Here is a 14,879-nt window from a genome sequence, read left to right as displayed (position 1 = left end):
TTATTTATGATCTTTGTATTCCACTTTAGTGAAATGGCAATTTGGAAAAATGTGAGTCAATAAGTATATATAATGTATATTTTTCTTTGTTTTAAATTTCGTATCTTGAAAGTTGCAATAGGTGATGTGAAGGTCTGTAATGTAAATAATATATATTTCACTTTATTAAAATCGTCATTTGGAAAAATATGAATTACTGTGTACTCTGTAGTTTATACATATAAGAAAATTTGAATAATAAAAGTACGATAGTTTATACGAAATGCTTACCATGAAACTTTCTGAAGTATGTTTCAAGGAATTTTTTTATGCGAGCAGCAAGTTTTTAACAATTTTATAGTGTTAAAAATTATTAAATTTTTTTGCTAACAATCTCATTATATGGTTTGGAAATTGATAAAAGTGTAGGAGCATAGGTAACTAAATTTTCAAGCATTTTATACTCTGTGAAAGTAAAATGCAGGGAAAAAATTGCTATAATTCCATTAGCACCGCTGGCGAACCTATAAAATTTCAGGAGAATTTTAACTAAATTCGAATTTCCAGCGTGACGAAATTTTGATGTGAACGCGTTAGTTTCAAAGTTGCTAAAATATTCTAAATTCATTAAAATTCTAAATTCATTAAATCTACCGTTTACCGAAAAATCTGCATTTTCTGTTCAGTTTATTGATCGCAATGTTTGCAAGAACAGACATTAGAACAAAATAAAGACGTTGCAGAATGGCAGAACGTTTTCGAATAAAATGAACACATATACTTCATTAGTTCCGATTTAATTAAGTAGAACTTACCCGTAAACATTAGAAATCTAATATTTCCACGAAACATGAATTTAGTATAAAAAGGAGAAGCGCTAGAAATTTTCGAGAGACTCCGTCACGATGTTTGCGACGACGGAATCGTACGGTCAGCAATTTTCTCTGAAAACAACATTGCAACCGGTATAAAAAATACGTTCTATTCGTGCGATTCGCGTAAACACGCGACTCATTGTGTATACAGTGTAACGTGGAAACGAGGAACGATCCGCTCGATACATCTGGAGGCTGCCATTCATCCGGTAGTTATTTTGCAATTCGATAGGTAAAAAAAACATCCGGGATCTGGACACTTCCGGTTCGCTCGTGATATCGCGGTTTTTATCCAGCCGTTAACCGATCTGACGCGTCATTTCCTGTTCCGGTCGAGAGTTTCGCGCAGAGAGAAAGAGAGAGAGAGGAGGGGTGGGGGGAGAGAAAGAGAAAAAGAGAAAATCTTTCGTTCCGGTTTCGAGGACGAACGTTTGCGAGATAAGAGACAATCGATAAAAATATATCGAGTAGGGGGACGGAGATGGGTTCAAGTTCAGCATGTACTCCTAAATCGGAATCCAATTTTAGAGCGCGAGTTTCGTATCCCGGATTTCGAGTACTACTCGCTGAAAATGATATTTCGATAGTATAGCATCAGTCGAAAGTTTCAAACCCTCTACTAGAAATAGACTGTGGGCCACACGTGAAATACAAATTTTCTCTAGCGATTGCGAGAAACTGTAACGAAATAGAAACTTCTTTTCTTCTGCAATTATTTTAATAAATATGAAACTTTAGATATGAATTTAGGATCCTAGAACAAAAAAGAGAAATTTCTTTCTCCAAGAGATATTCGCTACTAGTAAACTTATTTTAAATTTAAATTTAAAACTTATTTACTTTACTACTAAAGTTTTAGGACTTGGTAACGCACGCCATCGAAATAATTCAGGTTTGTCACGCGCATATATTACTGAAGAAAATTGTTGTATTTATTACTAAAAGTAATCTTAAATATTACGTATGTTGTTCGAGACGATTACCTTCAGCTTGGAGGCAAAACATTACGACGACAGAAGAAGCGGCCGATCGGACGAAAGGCGCTTTGTTTACAAACACCAACACGCATAGTAATCCTCGATCTTGGAAACACAGATACTTCTCTGGCTCTTCATAAGCTTAGAAGCAAATGTCTCTTGAAGGAAGCATTTGCTAGCGCACTTCCAGAGGAAAAATATTTTAATATTTTAAAAAATAAAAAAGCTATTTTATTGATGTTGCTGTATATTGCTGTGTAATATTATTACTGTATATTGGCATAACACTACGATTACCGAACCAGTGAAAATGACAGGTTACTAATTTTTTCCTTTCACAATCGATGAAACCATAAAAATATTTTCATCAGAAATCTTCGAACGAATTTCTTTATCGAAGCACATATTGCAATAGAAATTGTAAGTCTAAATGCAGTTTTGTCGTTATTACAAAGCAGTATATATCAGTCGCATTTATTACTAGTTTTAACGTTAAATTCGTTCGACCTTTGCTACTACTTTAAATTTCACTTAATCCTGTCATGCATGCATAAAATTTTACATCTTATTTGCAAGTTCACTACATATGGATTTTATGTATTAACGACAAAACTGAATGGATTGCTCTGATAGGTGTGAATGGTAATAAATGTGAATGGCAAATGCCGTAAATGTAAATTATAGGTATATCTATTTTTAACGAAATAATCATTCTGACTAGTTTTCCAAAAGAACAAGTCATTCAAGCATTAAAGCCTACATATCTGCATGCATGTTTTTGTTTACTTGCACTGACCTAATATCTCGGTAATGACCAACATATTAAACGGAGATTATCAAATATAAATAGTATCAAATTTCTTTTAAACCGAAATACAATTTTATCTTTCTGTTCTCAATATTGAAGGCAGCAGAGTAATTGTAGAAAATATTCTTTTTGTAGAAAAAGCTTTTCTAATCGTTGTAGCTGTGAAGAAAATAATACAATTATAATGAAACCATTTTTTATCCGACCTACAATTTGAAAGTGATTTGACGCTTGAAAATTACAGGATTCGGTTACGTGACTGATCATTTCTCGAATAACGAATTTTCATAATGGCGAAGGCTGCTTGATCCCATCAGCGCGCGCGCCGAGGGATCTCCTTCGAAAATTCGCAATATCGCGCGGCCGGTTTTATTTTCACGCCCACCGGCACCGTAGGTGTTGATGAACGCCCATTATACTCTCGGATCAACGACGAAATCCTGTTTTCTTTTCCGTGGCTGCTTTTAAACGATCCGTGAACGCGTCATATCCGCTTCCGGCCAGTCGTGACAGATACTAGCCATGGGTTCCTCTCCGTTTCTACGAAAGATCTCTTTCACGAAGGTCAAGGTTCATTTAACGCGATCCCACCACGGCGAGCCTCCATTCACACTGCTCAGTTGAATGTAACGCGATACACTCGTCGGCAAGCCGATCGGTGCATAATGTATTTGTAACGATGTAACGATGTAACCGGGGGAGGCGGTTTGTCTACACCCCCGCTGAAAAACACGAGGATAGGTCAACATATTAGGGGGCCCATAAGTAATCAATTATTTTGAAATGTAAAACAAGCGAAATTAAGTCCTATTTAGTTTAAAATTTTGAACTTACTTTGCAAGTCGGATCTTTGTTACCAAATAATACTATACTTCTGAAAACTAAATGTATTACGATTTACGATTGAATCTTTTGCTTCTGATCACAATTGGGCACCGTTACGATAATATAATTGAGTGCTAATTTTAGTAACATTTAAATTACATTTCCAATTTCGTAACTGTATACCATGCTCGGGTTAGTTGAGCGATAGTGTACGAGTACGCGACAGAAACTGACATACACACGTACATTCGTAGATGTGAAAGTCCAGGCGCCAGTTCTGTAATCTCATTTGATAATCCGAAATGTGCAGTTACATCACTGCAGCGCCAGTAAGATAAGTTTCGTGGATTATTCAGTATTTCGAACGCTTACGAAGTCATAAATTAGCATTGTTGCCAGTTGAAAAAATAGATTTTTGACAGCTGTTTCAAGAGACACGGTCTTTACTATTCATTCAAGAACGGCGAGTCTTCCCGGAAGTTTCTGAGAGCGTACATGAATCTATTATATGTAAATCAACAAGTTGACAGACTCAGCGGCTATAAAAATTGGGTAAAATCAAAGGAATTTATTTAGTACAAGAAAAGTGGGAACTTAGAAATGCTGGTAATTAGTTTTCCAATCCTCTCGCATTTCTCAGACCATAAAAAACTTAGCACACCATTTATCACCACAGAAATGAATTTTTTAGCCTGATGAAATATTTCCATCACTCAAATATGGACAATATTTATTTAATTTATGTTAGACAATGTATTGAATGTAGTACCTGTATATCACAAAAAGAATAAAACATTTCTTTGTTCCGTTTCACTTGGAAAATTTATTAGACTGTGCGAAATTGTGCAAATTGTTATAAATTGATTAGCTTTCAGGAGCTCGATCAAGTGTTACCGATTTGCAACGCTTAGGACGGAAAAAGTGAAAACAAATGTTGAATAACTGACTCAGGCTTTCAGACAGAGAATTCTTAGCTGTTGCCATTAGAACCGGAAGAGCGGGAGATAAGCATAGCAACTAAAATAGCTAATAAGGATAAATTTTAAAATTCATATGATAAATTATATTAACCACATTTTTGCCACCGGAAGCGTTATAATAGGATTCCTAATGCTTCTTTTATACTTAAAAGCAGTTAAATCGTCCATTTACTAAATATTATTTTGAAAATAAATTCTTACATTATATTACCCGCGAGCAACTTGCAGCACGATCAAAATTGCTGTGTCTATTGGAAAATTGATTTAGGAACCCGTAGCTACTAATAATAGATTGTTTAGGGATCATTAAGTGACTGCTGCTAGGTGAAACATTATACGTACTTTCTGTGTAGACTTGAAAATACAACAACTGAATTGATATGTGTAATATCTATTTTATAAAAAAGAAAAAATAAAAGACCCACGTAAATTCATCAAGGAAGCCAAACTCATGAAACAAATAACGTAATATATCGTTACTTGTTTTATGACGTCACTAATAACCTAGCAGTTGATGCGACATATAACTGCGAATTAAAAAGAAAATGGTAGTTTCTAAAGAGTTGCACGGGCATACGTGAAACAATTATCAGCAGAAATTTGAATAAGTCCTCGGCGGCCGCGCAGTGGTTCGCTCAAAGGTTAAAATGGCAGCATTGCCATTTATTGAATATTCAGTTAAAATTGCATCGATTCCGTTCTGTCGTGCACACAACATTGTCAGTGTTCTGCCACGTGACAGATACGGTCCCGAAAATGTCCTTGGCGAGGAATTTGGGTATTTTAAAACCGGTAGAGTCGACTTTATTTCGGCGAACGTAACGTTACGTAACATTCGGCGAACGTTAGCCGAGACACTAACATAGCTGGTTCTTCTTCTTTTTCTATTCTACACGAAACTTTTTGCAAGCATGGTTTGGTCTCGGCAGTGGAAATTGCGAGGTAAACTTATGTGTATAGCGTTCTTGCTACCGCTCCGTGAAGGACTTGTAAACATGTCTTCCTCGGTATGGAATTGCGACGAAAAATATTTGGCGCTATACTCAGTTCGTGATCGTTCAACTCGTGCCATTTCGTACGTTTTAATTCATTAGGATGTGGACAATGAAGCGGGTAGATTTATTAATAAATGTGATGGTTCCAAAAAGTGCTTGAATCTTTAAATTATTATAACTTCGTGAAAAAGAAACGTACTCTACTTTTGCAAAGCAAAGTTCATTTTCCTCTAAGATATTTTTACAACTACTGTGCCTATATTGATAATACTTGTTTTTAAAGCATAATGAATATTACATTTTTTTTCATTAAAATCAGTTAATATATATATATGCTTTAAAAATAACTATAATTAATATAGGCAGAGTAATTGGTACCCCCACAGTAAGTGGGTCCCTTACCCGAACAGGTAACTGAAGACCCAATTTTTCTAAAAAATGCTGCAAATCGAACGTCTCCAAAAGCTGTCAAAAATTTTCCTTGTAAATGAAACTGCCATGGATTTGAAGATTGAGGACTTCTCTTTGCAACGACTCATTGAAAATTGATGTACAATTTTTGTTTCATTGTTTTATGGAACAAAAATGAGGAACAAGTTCGGTAACATTCAACTTTCAGGAAAATGTAATTTCAGCGTAGACTGCGGATTTCATTCTTTTCGTTCTGCCTCGATTGAACGAGGCAATGTATCGACGATGGCCTTGATGTAAAAGCATGAATGAAGAAGAGACAAAAAAGCAAACGAGAACCACCACTTTCTCGTCGATACGAGATCAAGGTTTCCCCTCTCGAAAAACTGGATAATATCGGGTGCAAATAATAATTAATTAATTTTAATATGTACACAATATCGGAACACGAGCCTCGGTTGCCGTATTTTTGTACATAGCTACGTATATGTATGTCAGCCGCAGAACCTTTATAATTAAATTGTGAACGTACATAGACGTATTCCCATTTATTCAGCTAAAATTTAACAAGTCAATTATGCATTGGCCTTCATTCTGCCTCGTACGAAAACTGCGATGAGATAATAATTTCTCTTTTAACTAATTCTTTATACTAACAACGCTTGCTCAACTTTCAGGTTCACTTTTAACGTTTTTACTTTTTTTATACAATAGGTGATTTATTAGGTTGTTTTATTCTCAAGCTGGAATAATCAGTTTCGTAGGATTACCCTATATTTTGATACATGCACGTAAGGATGATCAATAAGAGCAGATGTTCTACTATAATTTGTCAAGTTACGATGGGTACAAGTGGATTTTGTCAATAGACGTTATTAGATTTATTAGATCTGTCAGATTTTGTGCATTTATGACAAAAATAAGTGTAAAGCATTAGTTTCAACTTACTAACATCATTGAAGGAGAAAATAAATTTCCGTTTGGTTTCTGTTTCTTGCAATTGACAGAAACCATTTTTATTTTACACAAAAATCCGCCGTCTGTTTATCAAAAACGAAACGGAAGAGCGCGTTGAAGCACGCTCGATTTAGAAGCATTGTTCATTGGTTCTCTCAATCGAAATTCCTGAAGCGGTGAATGAAACTAATGGAAAAGGCAAATATCGAATTCTAATATGAGAGAAAACCTTGTATCGAGGATAGAAATATATTTTCTCGCCATCGCTGAATGATTAAACGTCACGTCCGGTTTCCGGTCTCGACACACCGGGAAATCGGCATCCTTCAACGTACGCACACCTTCCGAGCTCTCCTTCTCTCTCTCTCTCCTCTCTCTTTCTCACTCCCACTCTCTCTCTCTCTCTCTCTTTATCCTTCTCTTTCTCTCTGTTATAAATCCATGCGTAAGCGAAGAACAATCGATGATTAATCGGAGCGCGAGCGCCGCGGAATGCATAATTGCGAAACGAGCAGAAAAGAGATTGCCTGCGTTTCACTTTGAGAACTAGTGTGCAGTACCGTACGCCGTTCCGACGGTAGAAATCCTTGTCTTATGCACGTCCGTTTTTTTCTTTTTTTTTTTTTACTACTGCTCGATCATTGGGTCATTAGAACGTTGATTTCTTTTTATACTCTGTAACTTACCCGTGTAATTTATTATATCAACTTGCGCAGTTTATTCGATCTTTAACACCTTCACGAGGTTTTTAAAATGGATCTAACACGAATGTCATACATCTCTTTCAAATTGAAATTAATCTGAGATCAGCAGACCGTGGATTTTTATACAAATTAAAAATTGTTTTGTATCAATTGCAAAAAGCAGAGGATCCAAACAGAAATTTCTTTAACGATTTTGACAAGCTGAAAATGATGCATACATTGATATTCTTAGTTTTTGTTTGTTTTCCTACTCGTTTTTGTCATAAAAATTTTTGTCTAGTGTTCAATGTTCATGTACTAACAATAAAAAATTGTTCTTCAGGTGAAAAAGGTTCCGATTATTGCGAACGTAAATGCGAATGTAATAATTGTGAATCTATAATCATTTTCCAATTACTGAATAAATTATTTGTAAATATGGACTGTAGTTGGTATGAATCGCAAGAATTTCCAGTAATTGGATTGTAAACTGCGACGCTCAACCAGTTGATGAATTATTAATTGTACAATTTAGGTCAAGTTTTGTCGAATGGGGAATATTTTGGATTGCCTATCATATTGCAGGGATTCATAAATTAATTAAATACCGATTGCATATTGCCCTCAATTATCCTTGAAAATGTGTAATTTTCAGTTGTATTTCGTTTAACGAGTTTCCCTGCCGCAATATATCGACTCATTCGTTCAATATTCATGGTTCTTCAGAAAATTAGCATGCACATCTTATTATACGATATTTGAGCAGATACGATATTGAGCATTTCAAAGCTAGTAGCCTCCATTTTCATAATCCATCGTCCATTTTATTCTAAGATGTGTATCCGCCGATGCGACGGACCAGAAACTGACGAAGTGGTTTTCCTCGAAAATGCTGTACACTCAATCTCCGTTCAAAACTTCAAAAAATTTTTTTCGTAAATGGATCTTTCGTAGATTTAAAGACTGAAGCTTCCTCTTTGCAACGACGACTTAAAAATTGATGTACGATTTTTTTGAGTCGTTTTTTGACGCGCCTCCAACTTTACAGTATTACAAGTTAATATGTAAAAGGCTTTGCACGATTTGTTCCTCATTTTTGTTCCATTACACAGTGAAAAAAAAATCGTACGTAAATAGTTAAGGAGTCGTTGTAAACAATAGGCTTGAATGCTCAAATGGCAGTTTCATTTGCGAGAAGAATTTATGAAAATGTTCGAAGACGTTCGCGTTTCCATCATTTTCGAGGAAAAATAGGTGTTCAGTTTCCCACCTGCTACATCGTGTAAAAATATCTCGTTCGGAGAAGCAGAAACATCTGAAACAACAAGAATAGTGAATTCGGCGAGCCCCGCGGAAGACAAGGTGATTTTTTGCGCACTGTCTTAAAGAGGCGTGGAGGAGCGAAAGGTTGCTGCGGACGGGGATTGATTTTCTATTCAAGAGGACCACGGGGCAGAGCTAGAGAAGCAAACAAAAGGTACGAGGAGTCTGAAGGATAGGGAGGGGACCGTGGAAGAACCCGCGGGGTCCAGGGGACCGCTTCTCCGAATCGGCATTTAGAGGTTCATCCGGCTTCCCTCTTAGGACCCCTAGGTCGTTACTTCCGCTACGGCGGCAGCGTTTGCCGAGCATTGTTTCCTTATACGTTTCGGGATAGTCAGCGCGCCCCGGTGGAAGGAAACATTTTTGGCGCTTCCCGTCGTTAACCGGAAACTAATTTTACATTTCATTCTAACCGAAAATCGTCGCGCGCGACCGTACAGGGAAACCTGCGAAGTGTTCGTTAACGGCCGTTATTCCTCGCGGAAAGGAGCGATCGAATTGCTATCGAGATTCCGCGACCGTTGTTCTCAGTTATTTGGTTATTAACGCTTCATTAAGCAAAGATAAACCCATCAAGATTAATACGTTAAAGGCTGTGTCTGTCCCTGGGGACCGACGGTATCCAATCACAAAATAATGACATATAATCCATACAATATTCAGAAATACATTTACCTTATAGATTTTATTATGATTTTTACAATATTATTATTCTAGAAAATAAAGAAATATTGGAACCATATACTTCTTACTTTTTCATTATAAATGAAGGTTCCAAGAATTATAAACGGACTGCGGATCCTTATGCAAAATGGTGCGTCAATTGCAAGAAACAGTAACTGCATAAACATTTATTTATTCTCTTGATAATTTTAAGAAGTTACTTAAATTGATTTTATATAACTAAATTTAAGTAATACTCAAATTTAATTAATTGTGATCTTAAGGTGTTCCGATATTTTCACTATTTTGTGCTTCACCTAAATGCATCAGAAGCCGGAAAAAACTTCTTTTGTGCTATTTGACATTTTTCTTGCTATTAATAACTCGCGAGAATAATTTTACTTATTTCCCGGGACATCTTATCATTACCGCTCGCATCCCTCGACGTATTCCGATAATTCTTGACGACTCTCCACGAAAGGATTGAGTACAATAGCAGCGAAACAGAATGAAACGAATCGTCGGATAACAAAGCTAATTATAACGAGCCAGTCAATCAGTTTATTCGCAGCGCGGCAGATAAATCCATAATAAGGAATGAACAGGGAATGAAGTCACGTTAATGGAACGCGTCTTGAAATGTTTGATAGAAGAAAAGGATGTTCCAGGGACGTGGACCGATAACATGATTAAGCGAGTACGATTGGATAATGGGAACGATATGATAACTATTCCGTGACGTTAAACAGAACGTGATTGAATTTGCTAGGCTGTTCCTCAGTAGATGTCTCCAGCGATCCACAATCTGAGAAGCGAACGGCCATGTTTCTTTCGGTTTCATACAAATAATATAAACACGGTGATATTAGGGGTACTCATAAGTAATCAATTATTTGCAAAGAATTTGTTTTAAAAAGTATAATTTTTTTTACAACCCTGTAATAAAATGGCGGCGTCCGTTCCTTCCGCGAATCATATTCGTCATTGCATACTTTTTCATTTTCATACGGGATTTAATGCGACGGTAACAACAAAGAAAATTTGCGATGTTTATGGAGATGTATTGAAGGTCGACAAGTGTCAACGTTGGTTCAGAAGGTTTGCTGCCGGTGATTATGATCTCTCCGACAGGCCTCCAAGAGGACGACCAGTTGAATTTGATAATGACACCCTCAAATCTCTAGCGGAAGCTGATCCAAAATTAAGTATACAAGAATTATTGAAAAGCCTTGGGTCCACATGGTCAACTATACAAAGGTGCCTACACGAAACGGGAAAGGCATTTAGGCAAGGAATATGGGTACCGCATCAATTATCTGAGACCAACAAGAATATTCGTCGATCAATTTGCACTTCATTGCTATCCAGATTTCGTAGAGATCCATTTCTTAGCAGAATCGTCACCGGAGATGAAAAATGTATTCTTTATGACAACATAAAGCGTTCCAAGCAATGGCTTCCTGCAAATCAAACCGCAATATCAACCCCTAAACCTAGCTTATCACTTAGAAAGGTGTTACTGAGCATTTGGTGGGACTGTCGTGGCATAATTCACTTTGAGTTGTTGAAACCAGGAGAAACGGTTACTGCTGAGTTGTATTGTCAGCAATTACAACGGCTGTATTCACAACTATTGAAAAAGAGGGCATCTTTAGTCCAGAGAAAAGGTGTAATACTGCAAATTGACAATGCCCGGCCCCATACAGCGAAACTCACACAGGAAAAAATCAAAGAATTGCAAAGGGAAGTTTTACTGCACCCCCCGTACTCGCCGGATATTGCTCCGTCAGACTATCATCTTTTCAGATCTCTGGAGCATTATTTAAGAAATAAAACATTCATTTCTATAGAAGATGTAAGGAGGTACCTTGAGTCATATTTTGCTTCACGAACCCTGGATTTCTGTAAGAGGAGGATTGAAAATTTGCAGGAAAGATGGCAAACTGCCCTTGACAATGATAGAGATTGTATAATAAATTAAGAAATAATAACTTGAATTTACTACAAAGTTTGTTTTAGATTTCAAAATAATTGATTACTTATGGGCCCCCCTAATAAATACAATTCAATACGATTTAACTTGCAATAAACGATAATATTTGATGTATAATTTTAATATTTATTTCAATTTTTTTTATTAATATTCTTTTGACACAACGCAATATAAGTTTACAGCGTGAAATCGTCTCAAAAAGGTACGCCTCTAATTTTATTTTTACGCAACGTTATTCGTTACGAAAGTATCGTGCCTGCTGCTCGGAACCAACTTCTTTTTTACGCCAAGTGAGAAGTCACCTTTTTGCTAAAACGGGATACACGACAAACAACGTGTAAAAAGTTGCCTGTTTACCGCTGGCAGGCCGTCCGATTATTAAATCGCGTGAAACGGAACGGCTTGGCCAACGATCAACGTGTAATCGCGCTTTCGTGAGACAGATTCACCGGCAGCGTGAGAACCGCAAGAACCCCTACCGAAATGCGTGCGCGGACATGTGCACATAGACGGCATACACCTAACTCTTTTTAGGAAGAACGTGAGACAGGAATCACGCGTCGGCGGGCCGTGTTAAAAGAAACGACAGAAACACGTGTGTTTCTCGAAGAAATGTTCTTAACCGCGGCCGGAATTCCTCGTAACGACTCTCCGTTTCCTCCCGTGCATAATTCATCGGTGACTCGAAATCCCTGTACAGTGCGTCCAGCACGTACCGCACGCGTAATCTCGGACACTCGTGAAACAATAACATTCCTTGTTCCGTCGCGAGCTAATAAGGCGCAGCTTTCGCCCGTTAACCCTTCCGACCCGAGTGTCTTTTTTTTTATTAGGCTGTAGCACGTGCAACATGGTTTTTCGCGTTTTCGTACAGCATGAGTCTTTACCGCTAGGTTTACCGACCACTAAAAGTAACTATTTTACATTACTTTATCAAAATAACAAGAACCTGCTGCCCAAATTTTTAGCCATTTTTTTTTTTTAATAACTAGACTAGACAAAAATCAACACGTATTTATAGTGCGAACGGTTGTTAATGTGTATGACCAAAATACGTTATTGTAAATGAATCACTATCTGCAGTAAAAAGTATATTTGAAAAATTACTCTTTTGAAATAACATTTGGAAGAAAACACTTGAAGTGAGTTATTGAGGAAAAAATTGAACAGGTATTTATTGTGCGAACGGTTGTTGATGTGCATGACCAAAGTATGTCATTGTAAATGCATCACTATCTGCAGTAAAAAATATATTAGCCTTTCGAAGTACATTTTAAATAAAATACGTGAAATGATAGGGAGTTATTCAGAAACAACACGAAGAAATAAATGTAAAGAGACAGGCGAAACAGATACCGGCGTATCGTTCCGTCGTAAATAAGTTCGCTCGGCTTTCTTCGACTTGTAGCCCCCGGATGAGTCACCGTTCGTAATTTTATTCGGAGCAATTATTCATTTTGCCCCGGAATACGGCCGAACACGCCGGATAGCGGATTATATTCTTAAAGTGAAGCGGAAGTACGCCCACGTCTGGAAGCAGAAGGCTTCGTTCGTTAAGCGCGCGGGCTCCTCGTGTGCTGTAACACTGCCAGACTGAACGACGGGGGGAACACATGTAATTAGTGACTAATTAGCGATACGAGTGTGACGATTACACCGTAAACGAGCCGTGACTTCTTATCCGCCGGTGGCCGGATGCACTTCATCGATCGGACTAATAATATTTTCGGAACAAGATGTGTCTTCGGTCCAGCGGAAGCACTCTGAATTTCAAATGAGCAACGTGTCCCGGCTAATCGGTTTTTAAATATGAGATACGTTAGATTTCCTCTGCCAGTCCAAAAGAATGGGACCGGACCTCGTTAACAATGGAACACGACGATGACATTTCCCAACAATGCAAATCACACTTGCTAGGTTAGTTGTAGAAATTATTTCTGCTCCGCGTGAATTACTTTCTCGTTTGTCAATTTTATCAAAAGTGACCTGGTTTTACGCTTTCTATGGGTGAAACGTCTTTGTCTACAATGTTTAGCTATCTATGTACACTTTCTCTTGATTAACAACAAACGACAGGTTTTTTGAAAGGACCTGTTTACACACAATCCAATAATTCTTTTAACTTAATCTATATTTTCAAAAGGTTTCTGTCAATTCTCGGAGACGCAACTTTTCGCGCAATTCAATTAGAAACGGCTAGCAGATAATCAACCCTCTGTGGGCGAGCATGCTTTTTTGCACCTTCCATGAGTAACCTGGGTCGTTTATGTCCACGACAAATTTTTTTTCTTACTGTTCTAGACTCCCAAACATTTTTAAAAATACTCTGGAATATGCATTGAAGTCCCTATTTTAGTGTATAGTCGTTGGAACGTCGAATGTTTAAATTGTTAATAGGAAAGAATAAATTTTCGAAAGAGAAAAATTCAAGAATGAAATTTCGCTCCAGACACAAACGACCTAGGTTGCCCACGAAGGGTTGACACTAGATTTATGGAGCACCGAAAGTGACTATTTCACATATGCTTTATAAAAATAATAAAAATTTACTTATACAGATTTTTAGCGATTTCTGTCTATCCGAAACGTGCTCGAAGAAATAAATCCATCGAATAATTCCTCACGAATGAATAATCTGTGCACTCTCAATAATCGTAAATTAGAAAATCTCCATAAATCCAGTGTTGGGAACGTTCGCCTCAAAGTCTTCGGAAAATGGAGCCGGTGAGTTTTGATGTCGTACTTCGCATTTGCCCGGTTCTCTCGCGTCGATATTGTTGACAAACGCGCGTCGTCCGGGGCCGCGGACAATGAACAATTTGGAGCGAAAAAAATTCGCATGGCCAAAGGACAAGAGCGAGAATGAAAATAAACGGCCGTGGCGCTGTGTCGGAGAGAGACGGATGGAACAACGGCTGATAAAAGAGGAAGGACGGAAGGAAGCGAGGGGAGAGGCCGCGGAGATGTGGAGGGGAAAGCGACAGAGAGGGGGCAGGAGAGAGTGAACGAAAAAGAGAGAGAGAGAGAGAGAGAGAGAGAGAGAGAGATGCTCGGTTGCTCGATAAAGAGAAACGTCAACCCTGCGCATACGCATTGCGAATATCCGAGGTATCTTCAATGGGCTGGTTGCCCATTCGCATCCGCTGCAGGGGTAGAGGCTCTTTCATTGAGCGGCTCCGTTACTTCCGCTTTCCGTTCATGCGTCACCTTCTCCGTCTTTTTCTCCCCCTCTCCTCGTCGTTTTCACTCCTTTGCAACTTTTTTCACCTCCGTTTTCCATCGATATTTGCGTATCACTGGGCCCCTTGTGCTGTTTGTTTAAAAAAACACTCCGTGTCGGACAGAGACAAGTCTTAATTGTACCGTCAACGATACGCGGATCAAGGGCTATCCTCGACTGACATCTTTCG

The 14,879-nt window shown here is 37.8% G+C and overlaps 1 long non-coding RNA gene across 2 annotated transcripts in view; it reads left to right on the top strand.

Moving 5' to 3' along the window:
• Positions 1-14,879, top strand: part of LOC143353327 (uncharacterized) — a 41,376-nt gene that overhangs the window by 18,570 nt on the left and 7,927 nt on the right. The gene's annotated exons all lie outside the window — the stretch shown is intronic.

Source organism: Halictus rubicundus, chromosome 4, assembly GCF_050948215.1.
Source record: "Halictus rubicundus isolate RS-2024b chromosome 4, iyHalRubi1_principal, whole genome shotgun sequence".
In the NCBI taxonomy this organism is placed as follows: Eukaryota; Metazoa; Arthropoda; class Insecta; order Hymenoptera; family Halictidae; genus Halictus; species Halictus rubicundus.
This window is presented reverse-complemented; position numbering and strand designations above follow the sequence as displayed.